Source organism: Salvelinus fontinalis, chromosome 1, assembly GCF_029448725.1.
Source record: "Salvelinus fontinalis isolate EN_2023a chromosome 1, ASM2944872v1, whole genome shotgun sequence".
Taxonomy (NCBI): Eukaryota; Metazoa; Chordata; class Actinopteri; order Salmoniformes; family Salmonidae; genus Salvelinus; species Salvelinus fontinalis.
Window position 1 is genome coordinate 21,161,701 of NC_074665.1, and position 16,955 is coordinate 21,178,655.

The 16,955-nt window shown below is 45.1% G+C and overlaps 1 long non-coding RNA gene across 4 annotated transcripts in view; it reads right to left on the bottom strand.

Annotated features, from left to right (window-relative positions):
• Positions 1–16,955, bottom strand: part of LOC129836145 (uncharacterized) — an 87,606-nt gene that overhangs the window by 24,668 nt on the left and 45,983 nt on the right. The window contains exon 1 of one of the 4 annotated variants that reach the window (XR_008756629.1): positions 9,097–9,677. The exons of 2 other annotated variants lie outside the window; for them this stretch is intronic. This is a non-coding gene — a long non-coding RNA (uncharacterized LOC129836145). Of the gene's footprint in view, positions 1–1,291; positions 2,180–9,096; positions 9,678–16,955 lie in introns of those variants that run through there. One more of the 4 variants, XR_008756623.1, reaches the window with a different exon arrangement.

A 16,955-nucleotide genomic window follows, 5' to 3' on the forward strand; every position in this document is an offset into this window, starting at 1 on the left:
CCAATTTCTCAGTTTGGTTGGGCGGGGAAGAGTCTTGGTGGTTCCAAACATCTCCCATTTAAGAATGATGGAGGCCACTGTGTTCTTGGGGATCTGCTATGCTGCAGAAATGTTTTGGTACCCTTCCCCAGATCTGTGCCTCGACACAATCCTGTCTCAGAGCTCTACGGACAATTCCTTCGACCTCATGGCTTGGTTTTTGCTCTGACATGCGCTGTCAGCTGTGGGACCTTATGTAGACAGGTGTGTGCCTTTCCAAATCATGTCCAATCAATTGAATTTACCACCAGTGGACTTTAATCAAGTTGTAGAAACATCTGAAGGATGATCAATGGAAACAGGATACCTGAGCTCAATTTCGAGTCTCATAGCGAAGGGGCTGAATATTTTTGTAAATAGGGTATTTCTGTTTTACATTTTTAATGAATTAGCAAACATTTCTCAAAACCTGTTTCTGCTTTTTCATTATGGGGTATTGTGTGTAGATTGCTGAGGACTTTTTTTATTTAATCCATTTTAGAATAAGGCTGTAACATAAAAACATTTGGAAAAAGTCAAGGGGTCTGAATACTTTCCGAAGGCACTGTATACACACATGCAAAATCACACATAAACACGCACGAAAAACACACGTACCAACACACGTACCAACACACGTACCAACACACACACACACACACACACACACACGCACGAAAAACACACGTACCAACACACGTACCAACACACGTACCAACACACACACACACACACACACACACACACACACACACACACACACACACACTTCTGATTATCACTTTTACAGCTCTGGTCAGAGATTAGAACATTTCATTAGAGCCAGATTCAATTTCATTAAATTGTTTCTTTTTTCATCAGCTCGTACCCCACATTGAACTGAGAATGATACAATACATCAAGGGAAATCAAAGAAAACAGAGTTTAATAGACCACAATCACAAAGATGATGACTCCAAGGGGCTAGAAGCAGACAACACCAAAACAACAACTTCTAGTGATCCTATGAACTTAACAGGCAAGCTCTCAGAGAAATGTATATTGCCTGAGTCCCCGGTGCACACATAGTGTCTATCAGAGGCCTTGCCACCTAAACTCCACTAATTTCAGACATTTTTGTTACATTCCTATGGGGAAATTGAGTCCAATTCCACTGACAGGAATTGAAAAAGAATTGACCTCAACTCTGTACTGTGTCTGTACTGTTGTGGTCTCTGGAATGCATGTTGCCAATAAGGAAGTACTGTACTGGGTTCAATGTTTCTTCACTAACCTTTCAGGTCTTCGAAATACACTGTTCAGCTCAGTCTCTCTGCCTTGAACTTTGACCTACAAGAGAGAGGCCGGGGCCATACTCTGATACAGAATCACAGAGATTACACAACACACACAAACCCTCAACTCCAACCATAATCCTAACCCCAGAGTAGAAAGATGAGAAGAGTGAGAGAGAGCCAGAGAGAGAGCGAGACAGACAGAGAGAGCCAGAAAGAGCCAGAGAGAAAGAGAGAGAGAGTGAGAGTGGGAGAAAGAGTGTGTGAGAGAGAGAGAGAGAGAGAGAAAGAGAGAGAGAGAGTGAGAGTGGGAGAAAGAGTGTGAGAGAGAGAGAGAGAGAGAGAGAGAGAGAGAGAGAGAGAGAGAGAGAGAGAGAGAGAGAGAGAGAGAGAGAGAGAGAGAGAGAGAAGACAAAGCCTATTCTGGGTAAGGATGAAAATGAGTTCAAGGATAAAATTCCAAACCCCAGATTTCTTGGAGAGACAAGAGCAGTGTTTCGCCAGGATTGTGTCAATATATCAAACCAGCCCAAAGTCCACCTCCAACCCCACTGCCTGTTTATTACCCGAGCCTGTGTTCTGACCGCACATACACACACCCACAAACACGGCTGCACGCAGGCGCACACACACATACACCGCATTTATGTGCGCAAACACTCGCTCTAGCCAAACACAACCACTCAAATGTGACATCTACACAGAAATACACATGTTTCCTTGGAGACATAGGCTACATTCCACCCAGCAACCAATAAACACAACACACACATTGGCCTACTTCTGTCCTGCATTCTAGATCATTCCTCAAGATTCTTGTTTAATGGTATTATTCTACTGTAGTCCATTTACACTTTGTGGAGTCAAACCCTCAGCATGTTGCGAACACACACTACTAGTCAAAGGTTTGGACACACCTACTCATTCAAGGGTTTTTCTTTATTTTGACTATTTCTACATTGTAGAATAGGTCTTTGTTTAACACTTTTTTGGTTACTACATGATTCCATATGTGTCATTTCATAGTTTTGATGTCTTCACTGTTATTTTACAATGTAGAAAATAGTAAAAATAAAGAAAAACCCTTGAATGAGTAGGTGTGTCCAAATATTTGACTGGTACTGTACATTGTGGGGGAATTAGCATGGAGGCTGCTGAGGGGAGGACAGCTCACAACAATGGCTGGAATGGAGTGGATGAAATGGATGAAACCATCTAGCCTCAGGCCACCATTCTGACCCACGTTTCAAGTTTCATGTTTTAATGTCACAATTACAGTGAAATGCCTTTCTTGAAAGCTCTAAACCCAACAATGCAGTAATCAATATCAATTTAGTCCTAAAAATAACATAAAGTAGAACAAAAACACACAATAAATAAAAATAAGAAGAACATGACAAAGTAAGTAAGCTATATACATGGTCAGTTCCGGGGTCAGTTTCAATACCATATTTACAATGTGCAGGGATACATTGATTGAGGTGGATATGTATAGGGGTAAGGTGACTAAGCATCAGGATACATGATGCTTTAATCCCTTTAATCTGCTGTACAATACGCTATTGGGCCTCATTCACTCCCACTGATGCACTCTCACTGTAGCACTCTCACTGTAGCACTCTCACTGTAGCACTCTCACTGTAGCACTCTCGCTGATACACTGATACACTCTCACTGATGCACTCTCACTGATACACTCTTACTGGGTCCTAATGGGCCTCGGGAACACAGATCTAATGGGCCTGGGGAACACATCTGGTTCCGTGGGAGAATAGATATGTCATGACTAGCAGGGTTCTGGTCTTAGTTCTGTGGGGGATAGAGGGATGGAAGTTGAGATTATGGGCCCAGGAAAAGGCCTGGAAATGCAGATCCCAGATCTCCAAGCCCCAGTCCCACAGCTCCAAGCCTCATCCCCAGACCAGAGCTCCCTGGCCCTGTCCGGGGTGGGCCACTTGCTCTCTCCATCTGGATCTAATCACGAGGGTTTGTCGTTGGGAATTGAATCAAATTAAAAAGTGTAATATTTAATGCGACACCAGATGGAAACGGATAGGGGAAAAGAGGCCCTGCGGTCAGTCTAATATCCCCTCTGAAGACCGGGCCTGGAATTCCTGGAGGCATAGCCTGTGGAAATATGTATGCACACATATGGGAGAGGAAGAGAGGCGGGCAGGGAGACACGAACCATGTAACAAGATTACAGTCGGAGTCAGGACACAGGAGCAGGGGATTCTGAAATCTAGCCTGTCAATCAAACCCGCCTGCGGCCGGGGAAAGACAACAGCAGACACACACTGGTAGACACACACACACAAACAGACACACGCATACACACACACTGTGTGGGAGTTTGAGGTGATGTTTAGGACAGCTGTGGCTCAGGGGAAGCAACTCTTTCTTTTTAGCTTTCATAAACAAAGACCAAGGCTAGAATTTCAGAGGGAGGGAGAGAGAGAGGTCGCCTGGACAATGAAATAAAAAAATAGCCAGCGTAATAATGTGATATTAAACCACCTTAAGGAGCAACGCTGGACGTAAATCAAAGGACTGATGGGAAGTCAGGGGGTTCCTACACTCAACACCCAGTCATAATGACCTACAGTACAAATATTTCACTTGGACATTTGATGTATGTCAGTGCGGTGGAGCAGCTGGGTTGCACAGCATTACCATCCTATGGGTCTCCATGGGGGAATTACTTGATTTCATAGGACTACAAGGCACACTTGATACATCAATCAATCAATCAATCAACCAAATGTATTTATAAAGCCCTTTTTACATCAGCAGATGTCAGAAAGTGCTGATACAGAAACCCAGTCCTAAAACCCCAAACAGCAAGCAATGCAGATGCAGAAGCAGAAGCACACACAGTACATAATGTCAAGACTTGAGTCAAAATGTGTGGGTCTTACAGATGTTCTGGTATCTCCGAGGCAGGATATCCTGTACCATACTGGATGGAATGAACGCTGTATGGGTTTCAGCGAGGGCCTGTGTGAACCAATAGGTGCAAGAGGAGTGGAGTGCAAGGTACACTTGATTTGAGATACATGTATACTGTGCACACAAAGCAGGCCAGGACATGAGCCAAAAATATGTGGGTCTGAAGAGATGTTATGTGTATCTGCGCACAATGTGAGGGTCTACACACGACACTGAGTTGTTAGCGTGGCATCACAGGGAGAGTTGATGTGAATGTCTGCATTAGGAGCTTGCACAGTATATGGATTTTAGCATGTGAGTGCCTCCCCATGTGATTTTAGCATGGTGTGAGTTCTTCCCCATGTGATTTTAGCATGGTGTGAGTGCCTCCCTATTTGATTTTAGCATGTGGGTTCCTCCCCATGAGATTTTAGCATGGTGTGAGTTCCTCCCCATGTGATTTTAGCATGATGTGAGTTCCTCCCCATGTGATTTTAGCATGATGTGAGTGCCTTCCCATGTGATTTTAGCATGATGTGACTTCCTCCCCATGTGATTTTAGCATGATGTGAGTGCCTCCCTATGTTATTTTAGCATGATGTGAGTTCCTCCTCATGTGATTTTAGCATGGTGTGAGTGCCTCCCCATGTGATTTTAGCATGATGTGAGTTCCTCCCCATGTGATTTTAGCATGGTGTGAGTTCCTCCCCATGTGAATTTAACATGGTGTGAGTGCCTCCCCATGTGATTTTAGCATGGTGTGAGTTCCTCCCCATGTGATTTTAGCATGATGTGAGTTCCCCCTCATGTGATTTTAGCATGGTGTGAGTTCCTCCCCATGTGATTTTAGCATGATGTGAGTTCCTCCTCATGTGATTTTAGCATGGTGTGAGTTCCTCCCCATGTGATTTTAGCATGATGTGAGTTCCTCCTCATGTGATTTTAGCATGGTGTGAGTTCCTCCCCATGTGATTTTAGCATGGTGTGAGTTCCTCCCCATGTGATTTTAGCATGGTGTGGATTCCTCCCCATGTGAATTTAGCATGGTGTGAGTCCCTCCCCATGTGATTTTAGTATGGTGTGAGTCCCTCCCCATGTGACTTTAGCATGGTGTGAGTTCCTCCCTAATCAATGTGACAGGGGATTACACCGAGCTCATCAGACCAGCATGGGAGAAACATGAGACTGGGCACCGCCTGGGTCACAAACACACAAACCCGTTCACACATATGCACACACACAATATACAGTTGAAGTCAGAAGTTTAAATACACTTAGCTTGGAGTCATTAAAACACATTTTTCACCCACTCCACAAATTTCTTGTCCAGTGGGTCAGAAGTTTATATACACTAAGTTGACTGTGCCTTTAAACAGCTTGGAAAATTCCAGAAAATGATATCATGGCTTTAGAAGCTTCTGATAGGCTAATTTACATAATTTGAGTCAATTGGAGGTGTACCTGTGGATGTATTTCAAGGCCTACCTTCAAACTCAGTTCCTCTTTGCTTGACATCATGGGAAAATCAAAAGAAATCAGCCAAGACCGCAGAAAAAGAATTAATCCTTTGGAGCAATTTCCAAACGTCTGAAGGTACCACGTTTATCTGTACAAACAATAGTACGATAGTATAAACACCATGGGACCACGCAGACGTCATACCGCTCAGGAAGGAGACGCGTTCTGTCTCCTAGAGATGAAAGTACTATGGTGCGAAAAGTGCAAATCAATCCCAGAACAACACCAAAGGACCTAGTGAAGATGCTGGTGGAAACAGGTACAAAATTATCTATATCCACAGTAAAACGAGTCCTATATCGACATAACCTGAAAGGCCGCTCAGCAAGGAAGAAGCCAGAGCTCCAAAACCGCCATAAAAAAAACTGACTACGGTTTGCAACTGCACATGGGGACAAAGATCGTACTTTTTGGAGAAATGTCCTCTGGTCTGATGAAACAAAAATACAACAGTTTGGCCATAATGACCATTGTTATGTTTGGAGGAAAAAGGGGGAGGCTTGCAAGCCAAAGAACACCATCCCAACCGTGAAGCACAGGGGTGGCAGCATCATGTTGTGGGGGTGCTTTGCTGCAGGAGAGACTGGTGCACTTCACAAAATAGATGGCATCATGAGATAGGAAAATTATGTGGATATATATTATATATATATATATTGAAGCAACATCTCAAGACATCAGTCAGGAAGTTAAAGCTTGGCCGCAAATGGGTCTTCCAAATGGACAATGACCCCAAGCATACTTCCAAAGTTGTGGCAAAACGGCTTAAGGAAAACAAAGTCAAGGTATTGGGGTGGCCATCACAAGCCCTGACCTCAATCCTATAGAAACTTTGTGGGCAGAACTGAAAAAGCGTGTGCGAGCAAGGAGGCCTACAAACCTGACTCTGTCTGGAGGAATGGGCCAAAATTCACCCAATTTATTGTGGGAAGCTCGTGGAAGGCTACCTGAAACGTTTGACCAAAATTAAACAATTTAAAGGCAATGCTACAAAATACTAATTGAGTGTATGTTAACTTCTGAACCACTGGGAATGTGATGAAAGAAATAAAAGCTGAAATAAATAATTCTCTCTACTATTATTCTGACATTTTACATTCTTAAAATAAAGTGGTGATTCTAACTGACCTAAGACAGGGAATGTTTACTAGGATTACATGTCAGGAATTGTGAAAAACTGAGATTAAATGTATTTGGCTAAGGTGTTTGTAAACTTCCGACTTCAACTGTGCATACAGTATATACAGTCGTGACCAAAAGTTTTGAGAATGACACAAATATACATTTTCAACAAGTCTGCTGCCTCAGTTTGTATGATGGCAATTTGCATATACTCCAGAATGTTATGAAGAGTGATCAGATAATTTGCAAAGTCCCTCTTTGCCATGCAAATGAACTGAATCCCCAAAAAACATTTCCACTGCATTTCAGCCCTGCCACAAAAGGACCAGCTGACATCATGTCAGTGATTCTCTCGTTAACACAGGTGTGAGTGTTGACGAGGACAACGCTAGAGATCACTCTGTCATGCTGATTGAGTTAGAATAGCAGACTGGAAGCTTCAAAAGGAGGGTGGTGCTTGGAATCATTGATCTTCCTCTGTCAACATGGTTACCTGCAAGGAAACAAGTGCCGTCATCATTGCTTTGCACAAAAAGGGCTTCACAGGCAAGGATATTGCTGCCAGTAAGATTGCACCTAAATCAACCATTTATCAGATCATCAAGAACTTCAAGGAGAGTGGTTCAATTGTTGTGAAGAAGGCTTCAAGGTGCCCAAGAAAGTCCAGCAAGCGCCAGGACCATCTCCTAAAGTTTATTCAGCTGCGGGATCGGGGCAACACAAGTACAGAGCTTGCTCAGGAATGGCAGCAGGCAGGTGTGAGCGCATCTGGACGCACAGTGCGGCGAAGACTTTTGGAGTATGGCCTGGTGTCAAGAAGGGCAGCAAAGAAGCCACTTCTCTCCAGGAAAAACATCAAGTTTTGTCAAGTTGGCTGAATGTCTTTTGGGTGGTGGATCATTCTTCATACACACGGGAAACCGTTGAGCGTGAAAAACCCAGCAGCGTCTCCTCCCCTTCATCTACACTGATTGAAGAAGGGATCCTAGCTTTCACCTGGTCAGTCTATGTTATGGAAAGAACAGGTGTTCATAACGTTCTGTACAGATCCCAACCGTAGAGTGAAATGAACATACACTCAAAGACCAATGAACACACACACGCAAACACACACGCAAGCGCACACACACAAACTAACCCCCCCCCCCCCCCCCCGCTCATGGGTAACACTAGTGGTATGGGGGGAAAAAGCAGGATCCCACCACAGCAGAATTGAATTTCGTCAAAAACAGTAGACTACTTTCCTGCTCTTCTCTGATCCTCTGTGTGTAACGATATTCAAAGCCTGCTCTTTGTGAGCGAGTGAGTGAGTGAGTGAGTGAGTGAGTGAGTGACTGAGTGAGTGAGTGAGTGAGTGAGTGACTGAATGAGGGTGAGTGAGTGTGTGCCAGGACACATTATTTATGGTTGGCACTCTTTCAGCAAGCTTCCTCACTTTTCTACACCACATACAACACACAGACATAGGCCTATACATATTCACATATGAACAAATGTTTCTTTTTTTAACTGGTCAACATTTTAAACAAAAGCGCATTACAGTGCTTGTACACCTGCATTGCTTGCTGTTTGGGATTTTAGGCTGGGTTTCTGTACAGCACATTGAGATATCAGCTGATGTAAGAAGGGCTATATACATACATTTGATTTGATTTGATTACAGACATTCACATGGGCCTCGCAAACCTGAACACAGCGTCCTTATCTCAGAATCTGCATATAGAAACGACATACGTTTACACACATGGCTAGTCTCGATGACGCACAGGAATGTAATATGTCTGTGACCTGTCAGGGCATGGTACAGTACAGCAGAACCCAATACGTAGAAACAAAGGAGGACAGAGGGAGGAGAAGAGAAAGAAAACACAGAATGCATTTGATCTCTAAGAGCCAAGTCAATAAAGAGTGAAAGGAAGGCAATCACTGTACAGAGGTAATAACTGGACTGTGTGTGTGTGTGTGTGTGTGTGTGTGTGTGTGTGTGTGTGTGTGTGTGTGTGTGTGTGTGTGTGTGTGTGTGTGTGTGTGTGTGTGTGTGTGTGTGTGTGTGTGTGTGTGTGTGTGTGTGTGTGTGTGTGTGTGTGTGTGTGTGTGTGTGTGTGTGTGTGTGTGTGTGTGTGTGTGTGGAGAGAGGAAGGTGAAAAGCATGCAGACTCATACATTCCCTCGGTCCTCTGAATAAAGCAAAAATATGCAACAGTATTTGCAGTGGATAAAAGTAGCAGACAAATACCAGGTCTCTTTTTCAGGCAGTTCTTTGGTCTTCTCGTGCTCAACTGGAACCTAACCTCGTTCACATGACACAGAAATAGGTTGAAACAGTAGCACTCTTGTCGCTCAATGTATCCACTCAAGCCAACACTAACCATACAAACATTAGGCTATAGCCATAGTTTAACAGGCGAAACCGTGGAGTTTAACCACACGGTATCCAGGGGGGACGAAAACGGGTGTCAGCGCTACTGTGGGGTTCAAAGGTCATTCCCCCTAGACTTGACCGGGCTTGTTGCTAGGCAGCAACATGTTGTTTTATGCGAGGTCTGGGACATTGGGAGTCAGGTCATGTACATGGCTTAGCTTTACAAGAGAACAGGGAGAGATGTCTCACACCCCAGAAGCTTGCAAGCTGCCAAGGCAGAAAAATGAAAAAAACATTTCAGCAAACATAGCTACACCCCTCCCTCACCACAAGAGGCAAGTCAGGCAACAGTTCCCGGAATCTGAGGAGAGAGAGAGAGGGGAGAGCGGGGGCTAGTCCCAATAATACCATTGGGAATATGTATTTACAGTGCATTCGAAAAGTATTCAGACCCCTTGACTTTTTCCACATTTTGTTACATTATAGACTCAATCTACAATTGAATAAATAAAAAAGTCCTCATCAAACTACACAAAACAGGTTTTTAGAAATGTTTGCACATTTATGAAAAAGAATAAACAGAAATAGGGTATTTACATAACTATTCAGACCCTTTGCTAAGAGACTCGAAATTGAGCTCAAGTGCATCCTGTTTCTATTGATCATCCTTGAGATGTTTCTACAACTTGATTGGAGTTCACCTGTGGTTAATTCAATTGATTGGACATGATTTGGAAAGGCACACACCTGTCTATATAAGGTCCCATAGTTGACAGTGCATGTCAGAGCAAAAACCAAGCAACGAGGTCGAAGGAATTGTCCATAGAGCTCCGAGACGGATTGTGTCGAGGGACAGATCTGGGGAAGGGTACCAAAACATTTCTGCAGCATTGAAGGTCCCCAAGAACACAGTGGTCTCCATCATTCTTAAATGGAAGAAGTTTGGAACCAACAAGACTCTTCCTCTTCCCAACAAGACTCTTCCAAACTGAGCAATCTGGGGAGAAGTGCCTTGGTCAGAGAGGTGATCAAGAACCCGATGGTCACTCTGACAGAGGTCTACAGTTCCTCTGTGGAGATGGGAGAACCTTCCAGAGAGAACCTGCAGCACTCCACCGATCAGGCCTTTATGGTAGAGTGGCCAGACGGAAGCCACTCCTCAGTAAAAGGCACATGACAGCCCGCTTGGAGTTTGCCAAAAGCCACCTAAAGAATCTCAGACCATGAGAAACAAGATTCTCTGGTCTGATGAAACCAAGATTGAACTCTTGAGACCTGAATGCCAGGCATCATGTCTGGAGGAAACCTGGTACCATCCCTACGGTGAAGCATGGTGGTGGCAGCATCATGCTGTGGGTATGTTTTTCAGCGGCAGCGACTGGGAGACTAGTCAGGATTGAGGGAAAGATGAACTCTGCAAAGTACAGAGAGATCCTTGATGAAAACCTGCTCCAGAGCACCCAGGACCTCAGACTGGGGCGAAGGTTCACCTTCCAAAAGGACAATGCCACTAAGCACACAGCCAAGACAACGCAGGAGTGGCTTCAGGACAAGTCTCTGAATGTCCTTGAGTGGCCCAGCCAGAGCCCGGACTTGAACCTGATCAAACATCTCTGGAGAGACCTGAAAATAGCTCCCCAACCAACCTGACAGAGGTTGAGAGGATTGCAGAGAAGAATGGGAGAGACTCCCCAAATACAGGTGTGCCAAGCTTGTAGCGTCATACCCAAGAAGACTTGAGGCTGTAATCGCTGCCAAAGGTGCTTCAACAAAGTACTGAGTACATGGTCTGAATACTATGGAAATGTATTATTTACGTTTGTTATTGCAAAAATGTCTTTTAAAAAAAATGTTTTTGCTTCGTCATTATGGTGTATTGTGTGTAGATTGATAAGGGGGAAAAAACTATTTAATCAATTTTAGATTAAGGCTGTAACGTAACAAAATGTGGAAAAAGTCAAGGGGTCTTAATACTTTACAAATGCAGTGTATACAGAACTAAAGCTAGTCCTAGGCCTAGTCTAGCCCTATTTAAACCCTGAGATTACAAACAAAACCCCACCACTATAATTACTTAACCAATAAGTTATCCTCATAGGAAATACGAGCAACCATAGTTTAAAAAGACTTCTATTTTGGACCAATAACATCATGACGCAATAAAGTGCATTGATGCATGCCTTTCCTGTTTGTGATCACGGTAGGCCCTTACTGCTTGTCCACCCACTCGCAAGACCATAGCTAGCCAAACTCCCTATGAGTCTTATGGGGAGACCAAGGGCATGGCCTCAACACTCAACTCACACACACAATATGTAAACTGGTGCATATACATAGTGATGGAGGATAGACAGGACTGACAGGTGATCTAGCTCAATCATTGTCACCCAAAATCAACACAAACCAAATCAAGTGTCAAAGTACACAAGGTCCCAAATTCCATTTATCGAGATTCAACGGCCCTACACACAACGTACTAAGGTCTCCTGGGCAAAGACTAAGCCTAGTCCTGGACTAATACTCAATCAATTTTTCCCCAATGAACAGGATTATTAGTCCAGAACTAAGCTTTGTCTGTGTCCAGGAAACTGTCCCAAAAAGACTAATGTGCCCTAAGACTAACTGCACTCCAGTGTGCTGTAATGGTGTCTTGGCTCAGTGGAGACTGGCTTAGTCAACACCAGCTCCCTAGGAAGCTTTGGCCTGGTGTCTATACTGTAGTACTGTAGCATGGGGAAATGTGGGCATACAGGCACCATCAATCCAGACTCTATAAACCAATCAGCACTAGGAATAAAAGACTGAAGATAGTTACACAGGAGAAGTGATGCAACAATCCCACAATGTTCCCAGCCAGGCACCACCTTCATATATTGTGTATATTCTAGTTCCTCTCCTCCCGTTTTGTGTGGATATTGAAGGAGGCCATTTTATGGTAAATGAGAGCTGTATATATCCTTTTTAATATTTTAATATTTCACCTTATTTAACCAGATAGGCTAGTTGAGAACGTTCTCATTTACAACTGCGACTTGGCCAAGATAAAGCAAAGCAGTGCGATACAAACAACAACAGAGTTACACGTACAGTCAATAACACAATAGAAAAAGTCTATATACAGTGTGTGCAAATGAGATAAGATAAGGGAGGTAAGGCAATAAATAGGCCATAGTGGCAAAATAATGACAATTTAGCAATTAAACACCGGAGTGATAGATGTGCAGAAGATGAATGTGCATGTAGAGATACTGGGGTGCAAAGGAGCAAAAAAAAAAATTAAATACAGTATGGGGATGAGGTAGTTGGATGGGCTGTTTACCGATGGGCTATGTACAGGTGCAGTGATCTGTGAGCTGCTCTGACAGCTGGTGCTTAAAGTTAGTGAGGGAGATATAATTCTCCAGCTTCAGTGATTTTTGCAATTCGTTCCAGTCATTGGCAGCAGAGAACTGGAAGGAAAGGCAGCCAAAGGAGAAATTGGCTTTGGGGTGACCAGTGAAATATACCTGCTGGAGCGCGTGCTACGGGTGGGTGCTGCTATGGTGACCAGTGAGCTGAGATAAGGCGGAGCTTTACCTAGGAAAGACTTATAGATGACCTGGAGCCAGTGGGTTTGGCGACGAATATGAAGCGAAGGCCAGCCAACGAGAGCATAAAGGTCGCAGTGGTGGGTAGTATATGGGGCTTTGGTGGCAAAACGGATGGCACTGTGATAGACTGCATCCAATTTGCTGAGTAGAGTGTTGGAGGCTATTTTGTAAATGACATTGCCGAAGTCAAGGATTGATAGGATAGTCAGTTTTACGAGGGTATGTTTGGCAGCATGAGTGAAGGATGCTTTGTTGCGAAATAGGAAGCCGATTCTAGATTTAATTTTGGACTGGAGGTGCTTAATGTCTGGAAGGTTAACAGTTTAACCAGACACTTCGAAGTCAGAACCGTCCAGAGTTGTGATGCTGTACGGGCGGGCGGGCAGGTGCTGGTAGCGATCGGTTGAAGAGCATGCATTTAGTTTTACTTGCAATTAAGAGCAGTTGGAGGACACTGAAGGAGAGTTGTATGGCATTATAGCTCGTCTGGAGGTTAGTTAACACAGGGTCCAAAGAAGGGCCAGAAGTATACAGAATGGTATCGTCTGCGTAGAGGTGTAACAGAGAATCACCAGCAGCAAGAGCGACATCATTGATGTATACAGAGAAAAGAGCCGGCCCAAGAATTGAACCCTGTGGCACCCCCAGAGACTGCCAGAGGTCTGGACAACAGGCCCTCCGATTTTACACACTGAACTCTGTCTGAGAAGTAGTTGGTGAATCAGGTGAGGCAGTCATTTGAGAAACCAAGGCTGTTGAATCTGCCCAATAAGAATGTGGTGATTGACAGAGTCGAAAGCCTTGGCCAGGTCTATGAATACAGCTGCACAGTATTGTATTTTATCGATGGAGGTTATGATATATTTTAGGACCTTGAGCGTGGCTGAGGTGCACCCATGACCAGCTTGGAAACCAGATTGCATAGCGGAGAATGTACGGTGGAATTCGAAATGGTCGGTGATCTGTTTGTTAACTTGGCTTTCGAAGACCTGCCTCAGGTGGAAGAGACTTTCACCCGTCGCTCCACCCTCGGGCGGGTGGTCGAAGACAGCCCGGAAATCCTCGAAGTGGTCCAGCGCCGCATCTCCTTCTCCCCACACAGCGTTGGCCCACTCCAGAGCTTTCCCCGAGAGGCACGAGACGAGGGCTGACACCCTCTCACGGCCCGAGGGAGCCGGGTGAACGGTCGCCGGGTATAAATCCAGCTGCAACAGGAAACCCTGGCAGCGTGCAGCCGTCCCATCGTACTCCCTGGGAAGTGCGAGACGAATCCCACTGGAACCGTGTGCGGAGGGGGTGAATAGTGGAGATCCCTGTTGTGCGGGTGGGGGCGCTGGAGGGACTCTCTGTCTCTCCCAGCGGTCCATCGACTGGACGACGCGATCCATGGCGGCGCCGAGATGGTGAAGCATCGCCGCGTGCTCCTGGACGCGCTCCTCGACTCCAGGGGTACTTGCTCCTGCTGACTCCATAATTCGGAGGGTGTGGAATTCTGTAAAGGAGTGCGTAACTGGCTGCAAGGAAGTCAGGCGCAGGAGAGCAGAAATGGGTAGCAAACGGAGCCCTTTATTGAGGCGAACAAAACACGGCACTCAAAAAAGTAAACACACATGGGTTACAATAACCCGGCACAAACCAGCCTGGAGTACACATACATTTACATATAACAATTACACACACAGACATGGGGGCAAACAGAGGGTTATATGCAAGACGGGTAATGAGGAAATGCAAACCAGGTGTGCGGGAAAACAAGACAAAACAAATGGAAAATGAAAGGTGGATCGGCGATGGCTAGAAGACCAGTGACGTCGACCGCCGAACGCCGCCCGAACAAGGAGAGGGACCGACTTCGGCGGAAGTCGTGACAGTAGGAGAGATATTGGTCTGTAGCAGTTTGGGTCTAGAGTGTCTCCCCCTTTGAAGAGGGGGATGACCGCGGCGGCTTTCCAATCTTTGGGGATCTCAGACGATATGAAAGAGAGGTTGAACAGGCTAGTAATAGGGGTTGCAACAATTTCGGTGGATCATTTTAGAAAGAGAGGGCCTAGATTGTCTAGCCCTGCTGATTTGTAGGAGTCCAGATTTTGCAGCTCTTTCAGAACATCAGCTATCTGGATTTTGGTGAAGGAGAAATGGGGGAGGTTTGGGCAAGTTGCTGTTGGGGGTGCAGGGCTGTTGACCGGGGGTAGGGGTGGCCAGATGGAAAGCATGGCCAGCCGTAGAAAAATGCTTATTGAAATTCTCAATTATTGTGGATTTATCGGTGGTGATAGTGTTTCCTAGCCTCAATGGAGTGGGCAGCTGGGAGGAGGTGCTCTTATTCTCCATGGACTTTACAGTGTCCCTGAACTTTTTGGAGTTTGTGCTACAGGATGCAAATTTCTGTTTGAAAAAGCTAGCCGTTGATTTGTGTATATTGGTTCCTAACTTCCCTGAAAAGTTGCATATCGCAAGGGATATTCAATGCTAATGCAGTACGCCACAAGATTTTTTGTGCTGGTCAAGATTAGTCAGGTATGGAGTGAACCACGGGCTATATCTGTTCCTGGTTCTAAATGTTTTTGAATGGGGCATGCTTATTTAAGATGGCGAGGAAAGCACTTAAAGAATAACCAGTGATCTTCTACTGACGGAATGAAGTCAATATCCTTCCAGGATACCCAGGCCAGGTCGATTAGAAAGGCCTGCTCGCTGAAGTGTTTTAGGGAGCGTTTGACAGTGATGAGGGGTGATCGTTTGACCGCAGACCCATTACGGATGCAAGCAATGAGGCAGTGATCGCTGAGATCCTGGTTGAAGACAGCAGAGGTGTATTTGAAGGGCAGGTTGTTTAGGATGATATCTATGAGGGTGCCCGTGTTTACGGATTTCGGGTTGTACCTGGTAGGTTCATTGATAATTTATGTGATATAGAGGGAATCAAGCTTAGATTGTAGGATGGCCGGGGTGTTAAACATGTCCCAGTGTAGGTAACCTAACAGCACGAGCTCTGAAGATAGATGGGGGGCAGTCAATTCACATATGGTGTCCAGGGCACAGCTGGGGGCAGCAGGTGGTCTATCGCAAGCGGTAACGGTGAGAGACTTGTTTCTGGAAAGGTGGATTTTTAAAAGTAGTAGCTCAAATTGTTTGGGCACAGACCTGGATATTAAGACATAACTCTGCAGGCTCTCTCTGCAGTAGATTGCAACTCCGCTACCTTTGGCAGTTCTATCTTGTCGGAAAATGTTATAGTCAGGGATGGAAATTTCAGGGTTTTTGATGGCCTTCCTAAGCCAGGATTCAGACACGACGCGGACATCTGGGTTGGCAGAGTGTGCTAAAGCAGTGAATAAAACAAACTTAGGAAGAAGGCTTCTAATGTTAACATGCATGAAACCAAGGCTTTTACGGTTACAGAAGTCAAGAAATGAAAGCGCCTGGGGAATGGGAGTGGAGTTAGGCACAGCAGGGCCTGGATTAACCTCTATATCACCAGAGGAGTAGAGGAGAAGTAGGATAAGGATACGGCTAAAGGCTATAAGAACTGGTCGTCTAGTACGTTCGGAACAGAGAGTAAAAAGAGCAGGTTTCTGGGTGCGTTAGAATAGATTCAATGCATAATGTACAGACAAATGTATGGTAGGATGTGAGTACAGTGGAGGTAAACCTAGGCGATGAGAGAGGTATTGTCATAGACATCAATTAAACCAGGTGAGGTCACCGCATGTGTGGGAGGTGGGACAAGAGGATTAGCTGAGGCATATTGAGCAGGGCTGGAGGCTCTACAGTCAAATACAATAATCACTAAGCAAAACAGCAATGGACAAGGAATATTGACATTAGGGAGAGGCATGCGTAGCCGAGAGATCATAGGTTCCAGTGAGTAGCTGGGTGGGCTGGAGACACGGCGATTCAGACAGCTAGTGGGCCAGGGCTAGCAGGCTAGCAGAAGGGGCTTAGAGGGACGTCGCGACGGAAGAAGTCTGTTGTAGCCCCCTCGTGCGGTTACGTCGGCAGACCAGTCGTGATGGATCAGCAGGGGTCCGTGTAGTAGAAGGGTCCAGGCCAATTGGCAAAATAGGTATATTAGCCTAACAAATTGGCTGATAAAACCTCTTCAGCTAACAGTCCGGTATGCTCCAGACAGCTAGCGGGCCA